This window comes from Bos javanicus, chromosome 11 (assembly GCF_032452875.1).
Source record: "Bos javanicus breed banteng chromosome 11, ARS-OSU_banteng_1.0, whole genome shotgun sequence".
Taxonomy (NCBI): domain Eukaryota; kingdom Metazoa; phylum Chordata; class Mammalia; order Artiodactyla; family Bovidae; genus Bos; species Bos javanicus.
In genome coordinates this window covers 101,878,688-101,900,581 of record NC_083878.1, presented here as the reverse complement: position 1 = coordinate 101,900,581, position 21,894 = coordinate 101,878,688, and the positions used below count along the sequence as shown (strand labels likewise).

The 21,894-nt window shown below is 45.9% G+C and overlaps 1 protein-coding gene and 1 long non-coding RNA gene across 5 annotated transcripts in view; one reads left to right on the top strand and one right to left on the bottom strand.

Moving 5' to 3' along the window:
- MED27 (mediator complex subunit 27) overlaps nt 1-21,894 on the top strand; it is a 246,214-nt gene that overhangs the window by 23,801 nt on the left and 200,519 nt on the right. The gene's annotated exons all lie outside the window — the stretch shown is intronic.
- LOC133257676 (uncharacterized) lies at nt 14,185-17,772 on the bottom strand. Its single transcript, XR_009739644.1, has 2 exons — nt 16,221-17,772; nt 14,185-15,425 (listed from the first exon to the last, which is right to left on the bottom strand). It is a non-coding gene; the product is annotated as an uncharacterized LOC133257676 (long non-coding RNA).

Genomic DNA, 21,894 nt, shown 5'->3' with positions numbered 1-21,894 from the left:
TGTTGGCACTTTTTTAAAAAAAAAATTTATTTACTTATTAATTTTTGGCTCCTGTGTCCTCTGCATTGGCAGGTGGATTCTTCCCACTGGACCACCAGGGAAGTCCTGCTGTCAGTATCTTCTACTGTCAAAAAAGATACTTTCTGTCTGGAGCATATATTGACTTAATTAAAAGATGCTTACTCCTTGGAAGGAAAGTTATGACCAACCTAGACAGCGTATTAAAAAGCAGAGGCGTTACTTTGCCAACAAAGATCCACCTAGTCAAGGCTATGGTTTTTCCAGTAGTCAGGTATGGATGTGAGAGTTGGGCTATAAAGAAAGCTGAGTGCCGAAGAATTGATGCTTTTGAACTGTGATGTTGGAGAAGACTCTTGAGAGTCCCTTGGACTGCAAGGAAATCCAACCAGTCCATCCTAAATGAGGTCAGTCCTGGATATTCATTGAAAGGACTGATGCTGAAGTTGAAACTCCAATACTTGGGCCACCTGATGTGAAGAATTGACTCATTGGAAAAGACCCTGCTGATGGGAAGGATTGAAGGCAGGAGGAGAAGGGGACAACAGAGGATGAGATGGTTGGATGGCGTCACTGACTCAATGGACATGAGTTTGAGTAAACTCCATGAGTTGGTGATGGACAGGGAGGCGTGGAGTGCTGCACTCCATGGGGTTGCAAAGAGTCGGACACGACTGAGTGACTGAACTGAACTGAGTGTTCTTTTCCCCGTGAATATAGCAGGGCCTGGACCCTGTCTCTTACAGTGACTTGTTGGACATCTTTAGCCAAAATCAGGCTGTGAGTTGCCACCCGTGACCTGCCTTCTCCCCTTCCGGCCGCAGCGATGTGCTCGGTGGTGGTCTTCTTGGCAGCTTCCGCCTTCCTTAGCCTGGCGTTCAGACTGCAGCCCACCCGGCTGCCTGTCCCCTCTGACACCCTGTGTGCATCCTGTAGTCAGAGTATGCAGTCTTCTGTCAGCTCGTATTTTCCAGATTTCCCTCCTGCTGATGTTGGACCTCTTCTGAAGCGTCCTTTTCTCCTCAGCCCTTCCCAGATCCTCTCTGCCCCTGAAGACCCACCTGCCCTCACTTCATGTGTGACACTTGCCTCGTCACCTGCTTGTGACCTTCTCTCCTGATTCGTAGTTAAGTGCTGTTCATGTGACATCACAAGAATGTCCTAGTGTTTCCTGAGTTAGTGATAAGTATGATCAGGCCTATTCTACAGCGTAAGAAACATTTTATTCCTCCAGTTCCTTGGGCTTGAACCCAAGGACTCTTTGTGGTGTTAGGTTTAAGAGAAAGGAATAACTTTATTTTAAAATTGTGTAACGCCTCTGTGTACACACATTCCAATTCTTTTTTTTTTTTTTTAAAGAAATTTTACCTTTCCTTGTCCTCTTTGGATTGCCTCCATTTCTTTCTGGCAGCGTTCTCAGTTTGCTGCTTTTCCTGAGGATTCAGTGTGTGGTTAGGGTAATGTGGGGTTCTGGGAACCAGCCTTGTTGGCAGTTGGTGGAGCAGAAGTTTAGAATCAGCTGCTGAATGCTTGAATTGCTGTGTTTCTTTCTCAGGCTTTCTGATCATAAGGTCCTGTCCAAGTCTCCACGTTCTTTGATGGTATTTTCCTGGTTGAGCCTACCTGGTTCTCTGTGGAGCATTGGACCAGATCTTGCCAACTTGCCATGAGAAGTGCAGGAGCAGTGAACCATTGGCGTGAGTGGCCTTCCAGCCCCTCACACAGGGGCTCTACCCCCGGGACTCTAGAATCACCTTTTGGCTGCTCTTCTGGCCCTGAAGAAGAGCACGTGCACACAGAATCTCGTCTCAGGAATATTGAACTTTTTCCTTGATTTTTCCCACAGTCTGCAGAGCCTGATTTAGGGCCGCATCAGGATTAAGTAAGATTACCAGCATCTTCTCTCCGTCTCTCCTGTGTATCTTGTATGAATGTGTCCTAATAACTATTGATATCAAGTTCATCCCTCAAGAAACCAAGCCGACCTTTAGTACCCTGCTGAGGTTGCAGTTTTATGATGTGTTTTCCTTGCAAGTAAAATCAATTGAGATAAATCTCGGTAGCTTTTTCTGCACGATGAGCTGGTGAGGCCCTGCTGCCATGGTGGGTCCCCCTCTACAGGGCGCGCTCCCGTGTCCCACGCAAGGTTTTGTTTCACTAAAATTGACTGTTGATCTGCTCCTCTTAAAGGTCATGCTTAATCACATTTCAGGGAGACCGAAGAAGATACCAAATTGCCCAGGTACCAGAGTTGACTCTGCTCTCCTTCGGTGCTGTTTGCTTTTAGCAGCACATCTCTAATTAACTAGGCAGTTACACCAGTGCTTAAAGGGCAGAAACCCATTGTGCATGTTTTACCCGGAAAATTAGTCACAGTGAATTGTGCTGTGGTTTCGGAATGGTCTGTTTTTCTCCTGGACATTGTAACGCCGGTGGACGAGACCCCAGCATGCTGCCAATCCCTGCTCCCCACCCCTGTAACCAGGGTGTTGGTTGAAGGACAGAGCTCGGTCACACAGTGGCCTGGCTTATCTGTGTGGTTGATGGGCCAGGCTGACGGGCCTGGCGGGTTCTGCTGTTAGCCTTTCATGCTAAGCCTGATATGGTAGAACAGATGGAGGGGAAGGGGCCTCCTTGACGGTTTGGGAAGGTGGGGACCTTTAAGTTAGGAGGAATCAAAAGAACAGTTTAGTTATTAGTGGCATCTGTGTGACAGCTTGACATTCTGTAATTGTCCATGGAGACCAGGCTGCTTTGGAATGGTGTTCTTGCAAATGTGTCCTATTAAAATTTTTTTCCTAATAAGGAGGACTGGTCTGATTTGAGTAGTTCTGAGTTATTTCACATTACTTATTAACCATCAGCAGTAGGAATGTTTTTCCTTGCCAAGTGTTTGACTGGAGGGCTAGAAACAAGAGTAATTGAGATTCCTGCATTCAAGAAACATTTTTTTCATTCTCGAGAGAAAATTTTTGATTGGAAAATCTGTAACATGACTTAGTATCTTGAGAGATAATGTTGAGAGTGCAAGATAGGGAACATTTTGGAGGAGGCAGGAAGTAGTTACTGTTTTCAAAGTAATATGTACTTATTATCCCAGACTGAAAAACAGAAGCCGAAAGAAGAAAAAGTCATCTGTAATCCCTCTACTTAGTTTAGCACCGTTAACACTGTAATATTCTTTTCTTTTCGTCTTTTTTTTCTAGGTGAATGCGTTTGTGTTTAGCTTTATTGTGTTCATTCTTTATATATAATCAAAGCTACCCTCACCCCCACTTCCCGTTATGTCTCAAGAATTTTTAATGATAGTGTTACATTATCAGTGATCATGTTATAATGATATTGTAACATTATGTCCATAGTTCTTTAGGCACTCTGTCTGCCACATCTAATTCTTTGAATCTATTCATCACCTCCATTGTATAATCATAAGGGATTTGATTTAGGCATACCTGAATGGTCTAGTTGTTTTTGCTACTTTCTTCATTTAAAGCCCAGATTTTGCAATAAGGAGTTCATGATCTGAGCCACAGTCAGCTCCAGGTCTTGTTTTTGCTGACTGTATCGATTGTCTCCATCTTCCACTACAAAGAGTGTAATCAATCTGATTTCAGTATTGACCATCTGGTGGTGTCCATGTGTAGAGTCATCTCTTGTGTTGTTGGAAGAAGGTGTTTGTTATCACCAGTGTGTTTTCTTGGTAAAACTCTGTTAGCCTCTGCCCTGCTTCATTTTGTACTCCAAGATCAAACTTGCCTCTTACTCCAGGTATCTCTTGACCTGTTCTGCGTTCCAGTCGTCTATGATGAAAAGGACATCTATTTTTTGGTGTTAGTTCTAGAAGGTCTTGGAGGTTTTCATCAAACCATTCAACTTCAGCTTCTCTGGCATTGGTGGTTGGGGCATAGACTTGGATTACTGTGATGTTGAATGGTTTGCCTCGGAAATGAACCCAGATCGTTCTGTCATTTTTGAGGTCTGTCATTTTCAAGTACTGGATTTCAGACTCTTGTTGATTATGAGGGCTACTCCTTTTCTTCTAAGGCATTCTTGCCCACAGTAGTAGATGCAGTGATCTGAGGAGGCTGTACAAATAGCTGAGAAAAGAGATGCGAAAGGCAAAGGAGAAAGGGAAAGATACACCAACTTAAGGCAGAGTTCCAGAGAACAGTGAGGAGCGATAAGAAAGTCTTCTTAAGTGAACAATGCAAAGAAATAGAGGAAAACAATAGAATGGGAAAGACTAGAGATCTCTTCAAGAAAATTAGAGATACCAAGGGGACATTTCATGCAAAGATGGGCTCAATAAAGAACAGAAGCGGTATGGACCTAACAGAAGCAGAAGATATTAAGAAGAGGTGGCAAGAATACACAGGAGAACCATACAAAAAAGGTCTTAATCACCCAGATAACCATGATGGTGTGGTCACTTACCTAGAGCTAGACCTCCTGTATTGTGAAGCCAATTGTACCCTAGGAAGCATTACTACAAACAAAGCTAGTGGAGCTGATGGAATGCCAAAGTATTTAAAATCGTAAAAGGTAATGCTGTAAAAGTGCTGTACTGAATATGTCAGCAAATTTTGAAAACTCAGCAGTGGCCGCAAGACTGAAAAAGTCAGTTTTCTTTCTTTTAAATATTTATTTATTTGGATGCCTTGGGTCTTGGTGGTGGCAGGCAGGATCTTTGATCTTTGTTGTGGCATGTGAAATCTTTAGCTGTAGCGTTCAAGCTCTTAGTTACAGCGTGTGGGATATAGTTCCCTGGCCAGGAATTGAATTTTGGCCCCCTTCATTGGGAGCACAGAGTCTTAGCCACAGGACCACCAGGAAAATCCCTGGGAAAGTTCAGTTTTCATTCCAGTCCCAAGAAAGGCAATGCCAAAGGTTGCTCAAACTACCGTACAGTTCCACTGATTTCACATGCTAGCAAGGTAATGCTCAAAATCCTTCAAGCTAGGCTTCAATAGTATGGGAACCGAGAACTTCCAGGAGTACAAGCTGGATTTAGAAAAGGTAGAGGAACTAGAGATCAGATTGCCAACATCCATTGGATCATAGAAAAAGCAAGAGAGTTCCAGAAAAACATCTGCTTCTGAAGCCTTTGACTGTGTGGATCACAACAAACTGTGGAAATTCTTCAAGAGATGGGAATACCAGGCCACCTGACCTACCTCCTGAGAAACACCTGTATGCAGGTCAAGAAGCAACAGTTAGAAGCAGACACAGAGCAACCGACTGGTTCCAAATCAGGAAAGGAGTACGTCAAGGCTGTATGTTGTCACCCTGCTTGTTTAACTTATATACAGAGTACATTATGTGAAGTGCTGGGCCGGATGAATCACAAACTAGAATCAAGATTGCTGGGAGGAATATCAACAACTTCAGATATGTACATGATAACACTCTAATGGCAGAAAGCGAAGAGGAACCAAAGAGCCTATTGATACGGGTGGAAGAGGAGAGTAAAAAAGCTGGTTTAAAACTCAACATTCAAAAAACCTAAGATCATGGCATCCGGTCCCATCACTTCATGGCAAATAGATGGGGAAAAAGTGGAAACAGTAACAGATTTTATTTTCTTGGGCTCCAAAATTACTGCAGACAATGACTGCAGCCATGAAATTAAAAGATGCTTGCTCCTTGTAAGAAAAGCTATGAACAACCGAGGCAGCATATTAAAAAGCAGAGACATTCCTTTGCTGACAAAGGTCCATCTAGTCAAAGCTATGGTTTTTCCAGTAGTCATTCATGTATGGATGTGAGAGTTGGACCATAAAGAAGGCTGAGTACTGAAAATTGATGCTTTCTAAGTGCAGTGCTGGAGAAGACTCTTGAGAGTCCCTTGGACAGCAGGGAAATCAAACCAGTCAATCCTAAAGGAAGTCAACCCTGACTGTTCATTGGAAAGACTGATGCTGAAGCTGAAGCTCCAATACTTTGGCCAACTGATGCAAAGGGCCAACTCATTGGAAAAGACTATGGTGCTGGGAAAGATTGAAGGCAGGAGAAGGGGGTGACAGAAGATGAGATGGTTGGACGGCATGACTGACTCCAATGGACATGAATTTGAGCAAACTCCAGGAGACAGTGAAGGACAGGGAAGCCAGTTGTGCTGCACTGCATGGGGTTGCAGAGTCTGACTTAGTCTCTGAACACTAACCGTGTTACTTTGTAGCATTCTGAAAATTTAAATTTTAGTAACTGTGTAATACTCTGCTCAGGGCCTGTACCATACTTTCCTATAGGATTTCCCTGTTGGCTTGGACATGTAGTTTACCATTTACCACTGTTACGAATATTGATGGGATAAATATCTTGGAGCACAGAGTTTTGTCTTTGCTTAGAAGTCCTTTCTAAGGATAGAGCCCTAGAAGTAGAATTACTGGGGCAAAGGGTAGTGATTTGGACGGGCTTTATTATAAAACCACAGGTTACCAGTTGAACTACTGCAGCGGTGCCAAGTGGTCTAAGATGTGTGTGTGTGTTTCTGTTTTTTGCTTCTAAAATTCCATTTAGCTCTTCCTTGTATCTTTCTTTGCTGAGACTTTCTGTGTTTCTGTTCAAGAGTGGTTACTCTTACTTGTTGGGGCATTTTTATGATAGCCATTTAATGCCTTTATTAGAAAATTCCAACATCAGTGTCATCTTGTGGTATGTTTACATTACCTATTTGAATTGAAATTTTCCTTATCATTTACATGCCAAGTAATGTTGGCTTGTATTCTAGACATTCTGTTATTATGAGGAAAACTCTGTTTAAATTCTGTGGAGAATGTGGATATTTTTCTTTTCAGCAAACTGTCGACCCTGTTGTTTTAGGCTGCAGGTTCAGATCAGCCTTCAGAGTTGTGGTTTCGTTGTGTTGTTTTCAAAGCCTTTGCATGACTCTTCTCATCTGTCTCGTGCTCATGCCATTCGTATTGGTGATTTGGTGATCATCTCTCCCATAGGCAAGTTGTTGAGAATGTGCATGATGCTTTCTAGGGGCAAACCTGTGCTTGTGCTGGAGTTAATAAACAACTTTAGGAGTTTGCTTCTCCAAGCACATCTTTTTCTGTGATCTCATACGTTCTGTTTCTCTGGGCCTCTCCTTTTCGGTCCTTGGCTAGAAAGCTGGGGCCTTATTTACACTGCTGTGCTGTGTACTTCTCCCGGTTGCCTTTGGGATGAAATAGTGGGAGGGCAGAGAGAGAATTAAAGGGTTGGAGCATGTTCCTCCACTCCTTCAGGTCCACAGTGCCTCAGATTGGAAAGGAAGTTCCCCACACCCTCAAAATTTCTGGCCCTTTTGGGTTGCCATTGTGAGAAACACGCTAACTAGCCCAGACTCAAAAAATGGAGACACCAAGTGCAGTGGGAAGTGAGGCTTTCATGACAGGCTTGCAAGATCAGGTGTCTGGTGGGCAGTCAGACCTAGAGTCCCCACGGGAGCAAGTTACCCCTGGCACGCAAGTCTCTCCCCCAGTTCCTCGCTGGCTGAGTGCTGTGGGGTGAACGGTCTTCCCGGATGTCGCCTCCCTCTTTATGGCTGGCCCCTCCCTGCCACTCTGTGTCCTCCTTTCCTGCGCACCTATTCCTGTTCTTAAGTTGTGAATTCACCAATAGGATGAACCCACGCAAAACCCTAATCCAGTTCCTATGTTTAAATTCACCAGTGGAATGAACCCGTGTGAAAATCCTAGGCATCTCGCCCTCCCATTGTCTGCCCAGTTTTGTAATCCTCAACGGCCATTGGCTATTACATCAGCAAGCTGTCCCTCAAAGCTCCTGCTCTTGAAAGTGGACCACTCTTGAGTTTGTTTGTTATACCATGGCAGCTACGAATGCTGTTGTCGCTGTCCCTGCCACAGTTGCAGAGGGACTGGGACAGGAGAGAAGGAAAAAGTCCAACAGGGGACGATTTTGCCCACTGTCTGAACTGGGGGACCCTTTCCTGACTCGTTGAACATAGACGGGAGAACTTTTCTGGATGTCTTAGTCTTCTGGTTTCGGGCAGCATTGAGTTCAGGCTGAGGATGTTGGAGAATAAACAGATAGTTCCCTCATCACTGGTTCAGTGGTACTTTGCATTCTGGTCTTCCTCCTTAATTCATCTGCTGCTGTCCACCTCTCAGAATCCTCAGATCATAGCCCCTTACGTGCTGTCTGCGTTTTGTAGCTGTTGTCAGTGGAGAGGCAGAGTGGAAGATGCTCACTTTTACCTGGGTCTGATGTGATTTGGACTTTTAGAACCCTCGGTACATATTACCAAATGGCTTTCCAAAATGACTATCAGTTTAGTTCAGGTGCTCAGTCGTGTCCAACTCTTTGCGACCCCATGAATCACAGCATACCAGGCCTCCCTGTCCATCACCAACTCCTGGAGTTCACTCAGACTCACGTCCACTGAGTCAGTGATACCATCCAGCCATCTCATCCTCTGTCATCCCCTTCACCTCCTGCCCCCAATCCCTCCCAGCATCAGGGTCTTTTCCAATAAGTCAACTCTTCGCATGAGGTGGCCAAAGTATTGGAGTTTCAGCTTTAGCATCAGTCCTTCCAATGAACACCCAGGACCTATCTCCTTTAGAATGGAGTGGTTGGATCTCCTTGCAGTCCAAGGGACTCTGCAGAGTCTTCTCCAACACCACAGTTCAAAAGCATCAATTCTTTGGCGCTAAGCTTTCTTCACAGTCCAACTCTCACTTAATAAATAAATAAATAAATAAATAAATAAATAAAGTCTGACACTGTTTCCCCATCTATTTCCCATGAAGTGATGGGACCAGATGCCATGATCTTCGTTTTCTGAATATTGAGCTTTAAGCCAACTTTTTCACTCTCTTCTTTCACCTTCATCAAGAGGCTCTTTAGTTCCTCTTCACTTTCTGCCATAAGGGTGGTGTCATCTGCATATCTGAGGTTATTGATATTTCTCCTGGCAATTTTGATTCCAGCTTGTGGTTCTTCTAGTGCAGCATTTCTCATCATGTACTTTGCATATAACTTAAATAAGCAGGTGACAATATACAGCCTTGACGTACTCCTTTTCCTATTTGGAACCAGTCTGTTGTTCCATGTCCAGTTCTAACTGTTGCTTCCTGACCTGCATATAGGTTTCTCAAGAGGCAGGTCAGGTGATCTGGTATTCCCATCTCTTTCAGAATTTTCCACAGTTTGTGGTGGTGATCCACACAGTCAAAGGCTTTGGCATAGTCAATAAAGCAGAAATGGATGTTTTTCTGGAAGTCTCTTGCTTTTTCAATGATCCAGCAGATGTTGGCAATTTGATCTCTGGTTCCTCTGGTTTTTCTAAAACCAGCTTGAACATCTGGGAGTTCACAGTTCACGTATTGCTGAAGCCTGGCTTGGAGAATTTTGAGCATTACTTTACTAGTGTGTGAGATGAGTGCAATTGTGCAGTAGTCTGAGCATTCTTTGGCATTGCCTTTCTTTGGAACTGGAATGTAAACTGACCTTTTCCAGTCCTGTGGCCACTGCTGAGTTTTCCAAATTTGCTGGCATATTGAGTGTGGTCACTTTCACAGCATCATCTTTCAGGATTTGAAATAGCTCAACTGGAATTCATCACCTCCACTAGCTTTGTTCGTAGTGATGCTTCCTAAGGCCCACTTGACTTCACATTCCAGGATGTCTGGCTCTAGTTGAGTGATCACACCATCGTGATTATCTGGGTCGTGAAGATCTTTTTTGTACAGTTCTTCTCTGTATTCTTGCCACCTCTTCTTAATATCTTCTGCTTCTGCTAGGTCCATACCATTTCTGTCCTTTATCGAGGCAATCTTTGCATGAAACGTTCCCTTGGTATCTCTGATTTTCTTGAAGAGATCTCTAGTCTTTCCCATTCGGTTGTTTTCCTCTTTATTTCTTTGCACTGATCGCTGAGGAAGGCTTTCTTATCTCTCCTTGCTGTTCTTTGGAACTCTGCATTCAGATGCTTATATCTTTCCTTTTTTCCTTTGTGTTTCACTTCTCTTCTTTTCACAGCTATTTGTAAGGCCTCCCCAGAGAGCCATTTTGCTTTTTTGCATTTCTTTTCCATGGGGATGGTCTTGATCCCTGTCTCCTTTAATGTGTCACGAACCTCAGTCCATAGTTCATCAGGCACTGTATCAGATCTAGTCCCTTAAATCTATTTCTCAGTTCCACTGTATAAGGGATTTGATTTAGGTCATACCTGAATGGTCTAGTGGTTTTCCCTACTTTCTTCAATTTCAGTCTGAATTTGGCAATAAGGAGTTCAAGATCTGAGCCAGAGTCAGCTCCCGGTCTTGTTTTTGCTAACTGTATAGAGTTTCTCCATCTTTGGCTGCAAAGAATATAATCAGTCTGATTTTGGTGTTGACCATGTGGTGATGTCCATGTGTAGAGTCTTCTCTTGTGTTGTTGGAAGAGGGTGTTTGCTATGACCAGTGTGTTCTCTTGGCAAAACTCTATTAGCCTTTGCCCTGCTTCATTCTGTGTTCCAAGGCCAAATTTGCCTGTTACCCCAGGTGTTTCTTGACTTCCTAAAATGACTATACCATGTTACACTCCGTGACAGTATCTGTTAGCCTATTTCAGTGTGTGAAAAGATGAATACTGGAAAAAATTGTCAAAAGAAGACAAACGTATTCCCATCTTTACTTAGTTGATAGATGAACTACAGCAGTTTACTGTGTTCCTTTATCTCCTTAATTAGTAGTGCGATTGAATGTTCGCCTTTATATTTCTTTCTTAGGTGTAGTTCTTGTCTTCTCATTTGTCAGTTCAGATCATTGCCTATTAATTTGCTAAGTTTTAGACATATACGTTTGTTTGTATCAGGATCAGGTTTGGCTGTAAATACCATAGTCCTTTCAGAATAGTCCATGGTTGGTATGGAGCTCTGTATTGTCAGGGACCAAGGTTCCACTTATGTTACTGCTTTGCCACGTGTAGTCTTCATGTCTAAGTTGTCTGGTATGGCTGCTGGCGCTCCAGCCATCATCTCATTATCATTCCTAGCAGGTTTCCCGGAACCTGGCAAAACGTTTTGTTTGTTGGTCAGAACTTAGACACTTGGCTATACCTAGCTGTAAGTCTTGTTGAGAAATAGTTTTTTGGCTGGGTAGCAACAGGTCCTGTTTAAAAGCTTGAGCTTCTGTTTCTAAGAAAGTAAAGGAGAATGGATGTTGACCAGCAGTTAGAGGTGGCTGTAAAACAAACATAGAGCTCTGAAAAGTAAAAAGTGAATGGCGAGGGCGGGGTCCTGCCCACCCGTTCCCCCTGCCACTCAGATAAAATCTTTTTCGTTTGTTTGTTTATAACCATTATTAACAGCTTGATGAATAGTTCTTTAGGACCTTTGTGTGTGTGTAGTAGAAAAAACAAAAAACCAAATATAGATCTCATTAAACATCTTATAATTCTCTTTCATTCAGTAATATACAGATCATATGTATGAACACAATACATTTGCTATTCTACTGTACAGATATAGTCTCTATATTTTACTTTTTCCTGTTGATGGACAGATTGCCTAGTTATTTCATACTTAAAAATTATGCAGCAGGGAATATTCTTAAGCACATATCTTGGCATACTTTATGCAAATATTTTTCATTGTTTTTCTTTAACACTATTAATATTAAGCTTTTTTGTTTTTGCATATATCTTCCCAAATTGTTGTTTGCCTTAGATTTTGTTATGTTTTCTTTTTTTAACCAACAGAGGTATTTATTTAGTCAAATCTGTTGATCTTTTTCTCTTTTGTCTTGTGTTTCTTTTAAATGAAGAAAGTAGTTGTGAAATGGTCATATCTTTTTTCTCCCATGTTTTTCTGTGACTTGATTCCATACTTTTAACTCTAATCAACCTAGAATTATTTTCAGTGTATGATGTGAGATAATACTTTCGATTAGAACCTTTCCCTGTGTTTAATGCATGTCTACTGAATTAAATAAATTCTATTTTTGCCTTGTTAATGGCATGCTCCTTATTAAATGAAAACTGACCAGAAATGAAACGAAGTAAATGAGTGTCTTCATTTGACTCAGTTCTATAGGTAATTTTCCAGCCATGGACTTTGTGGGTAAAATGTGCACTGTTTTTGATCATTTAAGCAGATACAGGATTGTCCTTCAGATGTAAGGTCAGCAGATCCAACTGCAAAGCAGATAATTAGAAACAAAGTTAGCTTGCAAACTAAAAATGTGGTGCAGTGGGCAGAAGGCTGCCAATAGACCAGCTGCCCCAGGGGAGAGAAAGGCTGCACGGTCCTCCCTGTTCTCTCCTTGCCCGTCAGGACAGACCTCCTGGGCACTAGCCCCCTCTCCCTTCGGGGTTTCTGGTGAAAGACCCCTGAAGAAGAGGCAGCCATGAGAAGTAGGAGTAATAATAAAAAGAGCATTTGTTGTGCACTTGTAAAATCAACCCTGAATATTCATTGGAAGGACTGACGCTGAAGCTCCAATACTGTGGCCACCTGATGCAAAAAGCTGACTCATTGGAAAAGATCCTGATGCTGAGGAAGATTGAGGGCAGGAGGAGAAGGGGGCAACAGAAAATGAGATGGTTGGATGGCATCGTTGACTCAATGCACATGAGTTTGAGCAAACTCCAGGAGACATGGAGGACAGGGAAGCCTGGCATGCTGCAGTCCATGGGCTCGCAGAGATTCGGACACAACTGAGCCACTGAACGACAGCAACAGGCTCTCAGACTCTGTGCTAGGCCCTTTAGGTTATTTCTCAACCAAGAAGCAGCTCTGACAGATGCATTGTCGTCTGTCTGTCTTTTCATTCTTTCATTTAAAATAATACTTTTATTTGGCTGCCCTGGGTCTTAGTCACGGCATCCTCGACCTCCACTGCGGCATGCGGTGCTCTGAGTTGCAGCGGGTGGGATCTGGTTCTGTGACCAGGGATTGAGCCTGGGCCCCCTGCATGGAGGTGCAGCATTTTACCCACTGGACCGCCGGGGAAGGCCTGTGTTGTCCTTTCACGGAGGAGAGAACTGAGCCCGAGAGCTAGTGACCTGTGCCAGCTTCTTGGCTGCCAAGCCTGGAGCCTCAGGTTCTCCCTGCCGCCTTCTCCTTCCTTCTCTCCTCCCAGCTCTTCATCCACCCTTTGTCCTTCTCTCCTTTTTTCTTTTCAGTAGCCTCATGAATCACTTACAAAATTACATTTTAAATGATGGAGGTAACAGAATTATTATGGAAGTTTGGAAGCAATAGCAGGTGGGAAGAAGGAAAGTCCTGACTGACGCCCTGGACCTCAGTGTGTGTGGATGCCATTTCTCCTGATTTTTGTCAGTACTGGATATCAGTGGGAGAGGATCCTCGTCAGCTCCCCAGGGGAGACTGGGGTTTATGTGTCTTCATTCACACTTTGCTCATTCATGCTTTGGCCCCTCTTTCACGTGGATGGTTTCTCAGTTTTCTTATTGATGTCCATCCACTGTGCTGCCCAGTGTTGGTTCTCTCATGCCAAGAACCTTCTTCTCAAGTCATAAATTATGCTGCCCATTAGAAGATGGTCATATTTTGCTGACCATTAGCATTTCCTTTTAAATCTCTTAACCTAAATTTTAAGTGAAGTCATCTGTTTACTCTTGTCAGATAGTGTATATTTTCATTTGTTCTCCACATTAGGGCAATCAGTGGGGCTTCCCGGATAGCTCAGTTGGTAAAGAATCCACCTGCAATGCAGGAGACCCCGGTTCAGTTCCTGGGTTGGGAAGATCCACTGGAGAAGGGATAAGCTACCCACTCCAGTATTCTGGCCTGGAGAATTCCATGGACTGTATAGTCCCTGCGGTTGCAAACAGTTAGACACGACTGAGCGACTTTACTTTCACTTTAAGGCAGTCAGAAGCGTTTTTTTTTTTTTTTTTTTCCTTTTAAAAATTATGCCAGATTTTATATGCAAAATATGAATCTATTCATATGCAAAATGCATAAATAATAGGAAAGTGAAGATTTGTTCACCTACTCCTAGTTTAAGAGACCAAGTCAGTTCTTGCCCGGGTGCTTGTGAGCCCCTCCCCCTCGCGCTCCCCCAACACACACCATTATGCAGTGTGCTGGAGTTTGAGTTCCCTTCCTCAATTTTTTGTTTTTAAATAAGATGGTAGATGGGAAAATGGAGTCTGGCAGTAAAGATAACTATGATACTGGCACCTACATTCTGAGCTGCTAGTAGATCGTTATTTTTTTCTTTCTCTTTTGAAACATTGTACTGTCCGCTCACTTTCTTGGGAGCATGATGTCCTCCTGATCGTCCTAATTTTATCTGTATAGATTTATGAAGAGTACCTTCAAGTTGTTTGCAGATAGTGCTTTTATTACTGAGAGTTTTACCTTTGCCTACTTCATACGTTAGAAAACTTACCCTGACCCTCACAAAATAACCTGATGGCCCCCCTGATTTGTTTCCATAGCTAGGGTTGCTCGAGGTAATGTCCACGTGATTAATGGGAACACGGTCACCTCTTTTATATAGTCCATGCCGTGACTCCAAGTAAATAAGCATATATTGGAAGATACTTAGTGAGCCTCTCAAAAAACCAACTGCTGGGGATTTTCCACTGCATCTAGTTCAGGTTTTGTTCGTTTTTACAACTCACATCAGCATTCGGGTCACAGGCGTGGACTGAAGGTGGCGCCTCGTGGAACGAGGCCTGTCTGGCCGTCCTGCTGGGCGCAGCACAGTCCGCTCCTGGAGCTGAGGTTCCAGACGCTGAGTTGCTTAGTGCTCATCTCGGCTTTTGCTTCTGTGACCACTCAGAGCAAAGGCAGATTGTGGCCACTGGACTCTGGGTACTGGAGGGATGGAATTGTAGGGCTCTTCATGGGCTCTTCAGTGGCTGCCGGGCAGCATGGTTCCGTGGCTACAAGCACAGTCTCTGGGGTCACATACCTGTCTTGGCTTTCCCGCTCTTAGCTGTGTGACTTTGGGCAAGTGACTTTACCTCTCTGAGCCCAGCTTGCTCAGCTGTAAAATGGGGACATTAGTACACACACTCTCGGACATAAGGAGTTTAAACAAGGTACAGAGAGGGTATAAGTGAGGTTGTTTGTGTAAAACGCTCCTCTCTTGCGTCAGGCACACAGCGTGCACTGAGAATCTAGCTGCCAGTCAGGATTGCCAGTGTCACTGTCATCGCCATCTTTAAGCCAGCCCCCGTTTTTCAAGGAAGAAATCGAGTCCTGGATCTCCTGGCTGAGACAAGAGTTGCGTCTCTGCCTCCTCGCCTGCGGTGCCCGGTCCACGGCTGCCTGCCCGTCTGCCCGCACCGCGTGGCCTTTGCGGTGTCACCTCCACAGCTCTCCGCAGTGCTGCGCCGGCCCCCGCTCCTGAGCCGGTAGCTCCTAACGACAGATGGTGCTGTTTTGAATTAAAACAATTTAACTCGAGATCCATCAACTGCCAACATCAAACACCCTTAAAAGAAGGAAAGAAACTCATTATCAAGAGTATTTAAGCAAAGTAGGTATTTAATCTATCTTAATCATTTGCATTCTTGAGAAGAAGAAAGTTGGTGGCAGCTGCCACCACAGACCGGACCCCCGAACGCGGCTGCATGTAATTGCTTTGGACTGAATTCTCCCCACTTTTCTTCTCACCACAGAGTACTCATTTGGACTTCGGTCCTAAGTTTTTAAGCCACACTGAATATTTTAAAATTTAAAAACATAATCTTTTTTTTTTTCTGGTCCACAAATTCTGTGACTGCACGTTTTTCAGTAGCAGGGGTTCAGCTCCCAGCCGGAGCTTTGTCAGCACGCACGGGAGTGCTGCAGGCTGGCCCACGCCTCGGGGCGGTGCCCACAGCCCTGGGCGAGGAGGGGGTGAGGCTGAGTCCGTGGGCCCCGCACTCAGGTCTCAGGACAGGGGTGCGCCTGTGCCAGCTGGATTCTCAGAAGCTCAGTGTTCTCTCAGTGCTGCCCCGCTCTGCTTTCTGCACCTTGTTCTTTCCAGAGCTGGGCGTCCACGCAGTTGCAGTCGCCTCTGGATCACCACCTGATGGTGGACGTGAGATCGAGGACAGGACGCCCGCTCTGAGTACATCTGTGTGTCCAGCTTGACTCGTTCCCGCCCAGCTCCTCGTGACTGTCTCCCGTGCTGCTCTCTGCTCATCGCCCCTCCCGTCAGCGCATCCCCCGTTTCTGCCTTCTAGTGCCCTGCCCACAGCCCAGGCTGAGGGGTGCTGATGTTGGAGGCCCTCACTTGACCTACCTTTTCTTCTTCATGGTTTTCTTTCTCTGCCCCTCTTCTTCCGCTTTGTTTTGTTCTTTCTCCTTCCTCCCTTTTATCCTTCTTCGGTGCCCCTGGTTTGGTCCGTTGAGTAATGCTGGTCCTGCCTTGCGCTGCTCCACGGACGAGTGGTGAGCGGCACGCCCGGGATCATGCGGGAACCCCTGTGGCCCTGGGTCCCGGCTCCTGACCATGGGTACAGCCTGGCTTCAGGCCGCAGATCCTTCTCTCAGCCAGTCTCTCTGCAAGAGGAAAGAAGATTACAGAAGGCATCCGTTATCTCTGAAATTGGCAAAACACAGGGGAAATAAAAATGTCTCCTGGCCTTCCCAGAAAATCCTGACGTGTGCCATCGTGTGAGCGTGGAGGGGAGTGTGTGTGCAGGGACGCGCTGGCGGGAAGAAGTGAAACCTGCTGCGTCAGTGGAACACTTCGTCACTCTTCATACTTCTCATTGGACCTTCGTGTCCTCGATCCGGATTTATCCTAACGGGCTGCCAGGCCTGGGTGTCGTCAAGCCCTGCTGTCTGCCCCTTCAGGACATGGCTCGAGATAAACATGCTGCCTGAGTACTCGTTTGCCGCCTCACACTTTTGCCCAGTGTATAGATCTGCAGTCTTATTTATAGCTTTCCTACCGTCCGCGCAGCAGCCTCCAGTCAGGTGACACCCTCTCTGGACCTGGAGCCGGGCTGGGCTCCCTCGCCCCCTCCCTCGCGGCCCCGCCCCTCCACGCCAGCCTTTCTGTGCCTGTGTTTATAAATGGCTGTTCTTAAGTCACCTGCCATGCAGGCTCTTCCCTTGTGTGGTTTCAGCTGTCCTTCCATAAGGAAATAAAGCAGAAAGGGGGTGGCACGTGCTTTTATCTCTTAATAATTCAGTTCCCCACCTCAGGACGAGAGTGAGGCTCCGACGGCTTGAGAAGCCTGGTTTTGTTCAGTGTCGATGGGCCCACGTGTCAGGACTGATGCTGAGCACGAGGAGTAATCAGTTTCTATCTGACAGCATTTTGAAAAGTGACCTGTAATGGTTGATACAGGTGTGGTAGCGTGAGTGAGATCTGTCACACCAGAAAGGGTGCTGGGGGGTAATGCTTATTGTCTGTTTTCTCTTTCTCAAGTTATTCTACCTTTTTGTTGATGCTTTCCCCCTTTCTAAGGTCTTATGAAACAAACAAAACCAAAACAGAGAGTCATGACATTTCAGAGCCAGGAGAGAGGCCGTAGAGGCGGTAGTTTTTATAAGGGCTGGGCCTGTGGTCCCAGAGGTGAAGGGTGTCTGCTGGGTAAGCGCCTTGCGGTGGGACCCAGTGTCGTGGGTCACGGTGTCCCCTGGCCCGCACAGGGGCTGGCTCTGCTCTGGCAGACACCCGCTCCCTGGTTCCTCTTCCTCCTCCTTGGACAGTGGTGTCCTTGTTTGCTCCCTTGAAGGAGGCCTCCCTGCTGAGTCCCAGGCTGGCCTCTGATATCAGACAGCCCAGGCGGGATTCAGCTCTGTGTCCCCAACCCTAGAGCCCACCTCGTTCTCCTCCCTTAGTGCGGTGGCCTGGGGCCTGTATGAGGACTGCATTATCGGTGGCAACTGGTAATGACAGTGGTCACCGTTTATTGAGCACTGGCACGTGCCAGGCAGTGGGCTAGGTTTTTTGTGAAGTACCACATTGAACCCCAACAGCAGCCCTAAGTCGTACATACAGTCATTACATTGTTCTCATTCTGGGGGGACTGAGTCTGCCTTCAGAGTCTGGCCCCGGAGCCATGCCGTCCGCCGGCCTCTGAGTCCTCCCACCTCTCAGCCAAGCACCTGCCACACTGCACTCATGTAGTAACTGACAGGTTTGCTGATAAAGCATTTGTACATCAGATCTCCTAAAAGTTCTGTTCGTGTTCTTTGTTTTTTTGAAGCCTGAGAAGTTCACCTCCCATCCGAAAATCATGAACTCTATATTCTACAAGGAGGTATTTTGATCTATGATATTCTTTGCAGTTTAGAATCCGTGTTGAAAGTAAAAGGACGAGAATGTCACCACTGGATCGGAAGCCCTTGTTAAAGCCGGTTGACCTCCACGTTCTCGTTCTGGACCTGCCCTGGGCTTGGTGGCCCTCCCTGCTTCTCTCGCTTAGTCTCGACCAGCGCTCAGGGCGTGCTTTAGTGGGAAAGTCCAGACACGTCGTGCCTCTGCCTCAAGCCCTGCAGTGGCTCCCGCCTGTCCCAGAGTAAAGGCCCAGCTGCTCTCAGTGGCCCCCACCCCTCCCAGCTCCATGCGTCTCCTCTCCTCTGCGGTCTCTGCTCCAGCTGTTAGCCTCCTTCCTGATTCCAGGACACTGAGGCGTGCCCCATCTCCTCTCAGAGTCCCTGTGCTGACTGTTCCCCCTCTCAATAGCCCACGTTCCTGTGTCCTCATTTTCACATCTTTCTCAGTGTGCACCACACTTGACCTTGCAGCACCCTCACTTCCAGCCACCCTACCCTGCACGTGTTAAAACCATAATGTGTTTCATCTTCTCATACACCAGATATTTCACTTAAAAAAAGGAACTTACTGTCTGTCTTTCTCTTCTTGGAAATGTTCTTTATTTCATTACTGTTTCCCAAGGGCACATTTTAGGAAGTGTCCCATAAATATTAGTTGAAGAAATGAATGAATGAATGAATGAAAGAAATGATTGAAGATGTCACCTTGGTGAAGTCACTTCTCTTCGGACCTTTTTTTTTTCCCTTAAATACACAGCATGCGTCCAGGTGAAAGGTCACATCTGTCCGCCTGAACTTCTGCGGATTCTTTGCACCATAGTTGTTGGCCACTCATCTGTCCTCCCCCCACCCAGCTTGAGGCGCGATTTAGCTGGTGCTGGGGAGGCAGGTGACGTGTCACTGCTGGTTGCAGAGAGCCGTGTTCCCTTCTTCTGGCGAGGGAACACGCTCTGTGTCGGCCAAAGCTTGTGCGCAGGAAACCTGCCTTTCCACCTCCGCGGGAGGCCTGTTTTGCCCTTGGCGTTTGGTGCTGTCCCCGGAGCCTCGTGGCTGCACCGCTGTCCTTCCCCTCGCTGCCCGGCAGCTCCCGTTTGCTCTCGTCGCCCGAGCCCGTTGTTGCCGGGAATGTGTTTGCATATTGCAGAGCCATCTGTTCTTGCTACCATCCAGGCTTCAGATTTAGATACGAATTACCACTGCTCCACGGATTTCAGTGGCTTGCTGTTTGTTTGCATCCCAGCAACTAGTCTTTCAACTGCTAGAACCTCTGTTCTCAAAGCCTACCTTACTCCCGTGTGTGTGTGTGTGTGTGTGTGTGTGTATAAATCCCTGGGGTGATTTGCACTGAAGGAGCTGCTGCCCAGGTACAGAACAGAGCCGCAGGCTGGAAAACCTCACGCAGCTGTTACTGCTCATGCTTTCATTCTAGAGGCGACACTCAATCAGAAAGTCATTTCAGAAAGTGACCAGAATATGACCGCCCCATACATGGTGAACCTGTAAATTAAGAGGACACTCATTTCAAGTCTGCTTATGTGCGTTGTGACTCGGGCTGCCCCGTGCCCACGGTGTATGGAGCACTCCGTGCATGCCATGGGCAGGCTGTGCTGCTTCTCCAGCAGCGTCGGTTGCACCGCTGCCCTCTGTGGAGGGCCCCCTGCTCCCAGCCCTGCCAGTAAACGTTTCACACACGCTTTCTCTTTCCACTTCCACAGGCTCCCCTTACCTCTGCTTTTTCACATGCTGTTCCTTCTGCCAGGAATGTCCTTCTGACCTAAGCTTTTAGCACTGGGCCTTTTTATTGAGACATTGTCACAGAAGCTTGTGAGTTTTTAGTTTTGGGAGTTATCTATTTAATATCTAGCTATACTTACAGACTCAGTGCCAAAGAATTGATGCTTTCAAACTGTGGTGCTGGAGAAGACTCTTGAGAGTCCCTGAGACTGCAAAGAGATCAAACCAGTCAATCCTAAAGAAAATCAACCCTGAATATTCATTGGAAGGACTGATGCTGAAGCTGAAGCCGCAGTACTTTGGCCACTTGATGCGAAGGATCAGCTCATTGGAAAAGATCTTGATGCTGGGAAAGACTGAAGGCAAAAGGAGAAGGGGGCAACAGAGGATAAGATGGTTAGATAACATCACCAACTCAGTGGCTATGACTTTGAGCAAACTCCAGGAAATAGTGGAGGACAGAGGAGCCTGATGTGCTGTAGCATGGGGTTGGACGCAACTTGGTGACTGAACAGCAATAATACTCACAGGGTGTACGCTCCATGAGGCTCAAAGCCACATCCCTAGCACCCAGCACTGTACTCGGAGGTAGAGTCAGTACTATTTATACAGCAAATGGTGTGTTTCCGTTTTCACAGACAACCCTATGAAATTATGTGTATTATATGTTTTTGAAACTGGGGTTAAAAAAGAGGTTAAATTACTTGCCCTGAGATCCTTCAGGTCATAAGGGGGAGAGCCAAGATTCGAATCCAAACTGTTAACATCATGTTCATTCTTAATAACCAGGAAATGTTGGCCCTCCTGACATACGAATTACCAATACAGTTAAAACACAGTTAACACATAAACCAAATGACCTGTATTCTGAGTGCATCTAGATGCTTGGAAAAATGAGGTGTTCTTACGTATTAATTGTTAACTAGATAAAATTTTTGTTCTCTGGCTTTTTCGGGTGTTTCCAAAACATCTCTTTTTCCTACTTTAAATAATCCAGCACACAGATACAATGCTTTCGGTTTTTCTTCTGAGGAGTCTGCAGGTCCTTCACAGCCATCAGTGAGTGTCTGCTCTTGTTGGGCCAGACTGAGAAGACGGGTGGGCAGGAGGGTGGGCTGCATGGCCACTGACCCAGAACCTAAGTTGGAACTTACTCTGTTGCCTCTCAGGCTGGGTCAGGGGATGGCGTGCCAACTAGCTGACTGAGGCTTTGGGCCAGTTACTGCCACGCAGAGGTCTTCCACCCCCTTCCCTTCTCAGCTGGCTTCGGGTACCCGCCTAGACGCCGTGTCTCTTTGAAGGGGCCCCTGCTTGTCTGGGTGTTGTAATGCTTTCTGCTAGTGATGCCTGGCCATGGCCGTGACACTTCCCTTAAATGTTATGCTTTGAAAATATTTCCAGCTTTCAGAAAAGTTATAAGGAATAATAGTGCGTTAAACTCTGTATACTCAACTGGATTCACCACGTTTACTCTGTCTTTGTCATCATGCATATTATCATTACTTTATTTTTTGCTAAAGCACTGAAGAATGCATAGCCTGTATCCTGACCCTTTACTCCTCCAAGAATGAGGGGATCTTCATTTATGACCACTATCCATGTCAGACATCGTCTTTGGAAAGACTAGTATTTCATCCTCACTGCTCGTAGCTCATCTTTTCTTAAACATCTGCTTATATAGAGTCTCCTCTGTGGAAGTACTGGCTTCTCTGGTGGCTCAGACGGTAAAGCATCTCTCTGCAGTGCAGGAGACCCAGGTTCAATCCCTGGGTTGGGAAGATCCCTTGGAGAAGGAAATGGCACTCCACTCCAGTACTCTTGCCTGGAAAATCCCATGGACATAGGAGCCTAGTAGGCTACAGTCCATGGGGTTTCACAGAGTCGGACACGACTGAGTGACTTCGCCTGTGGAGGTACCACACCCAGCTCTCCGCAGAGGGAGTGTAGGT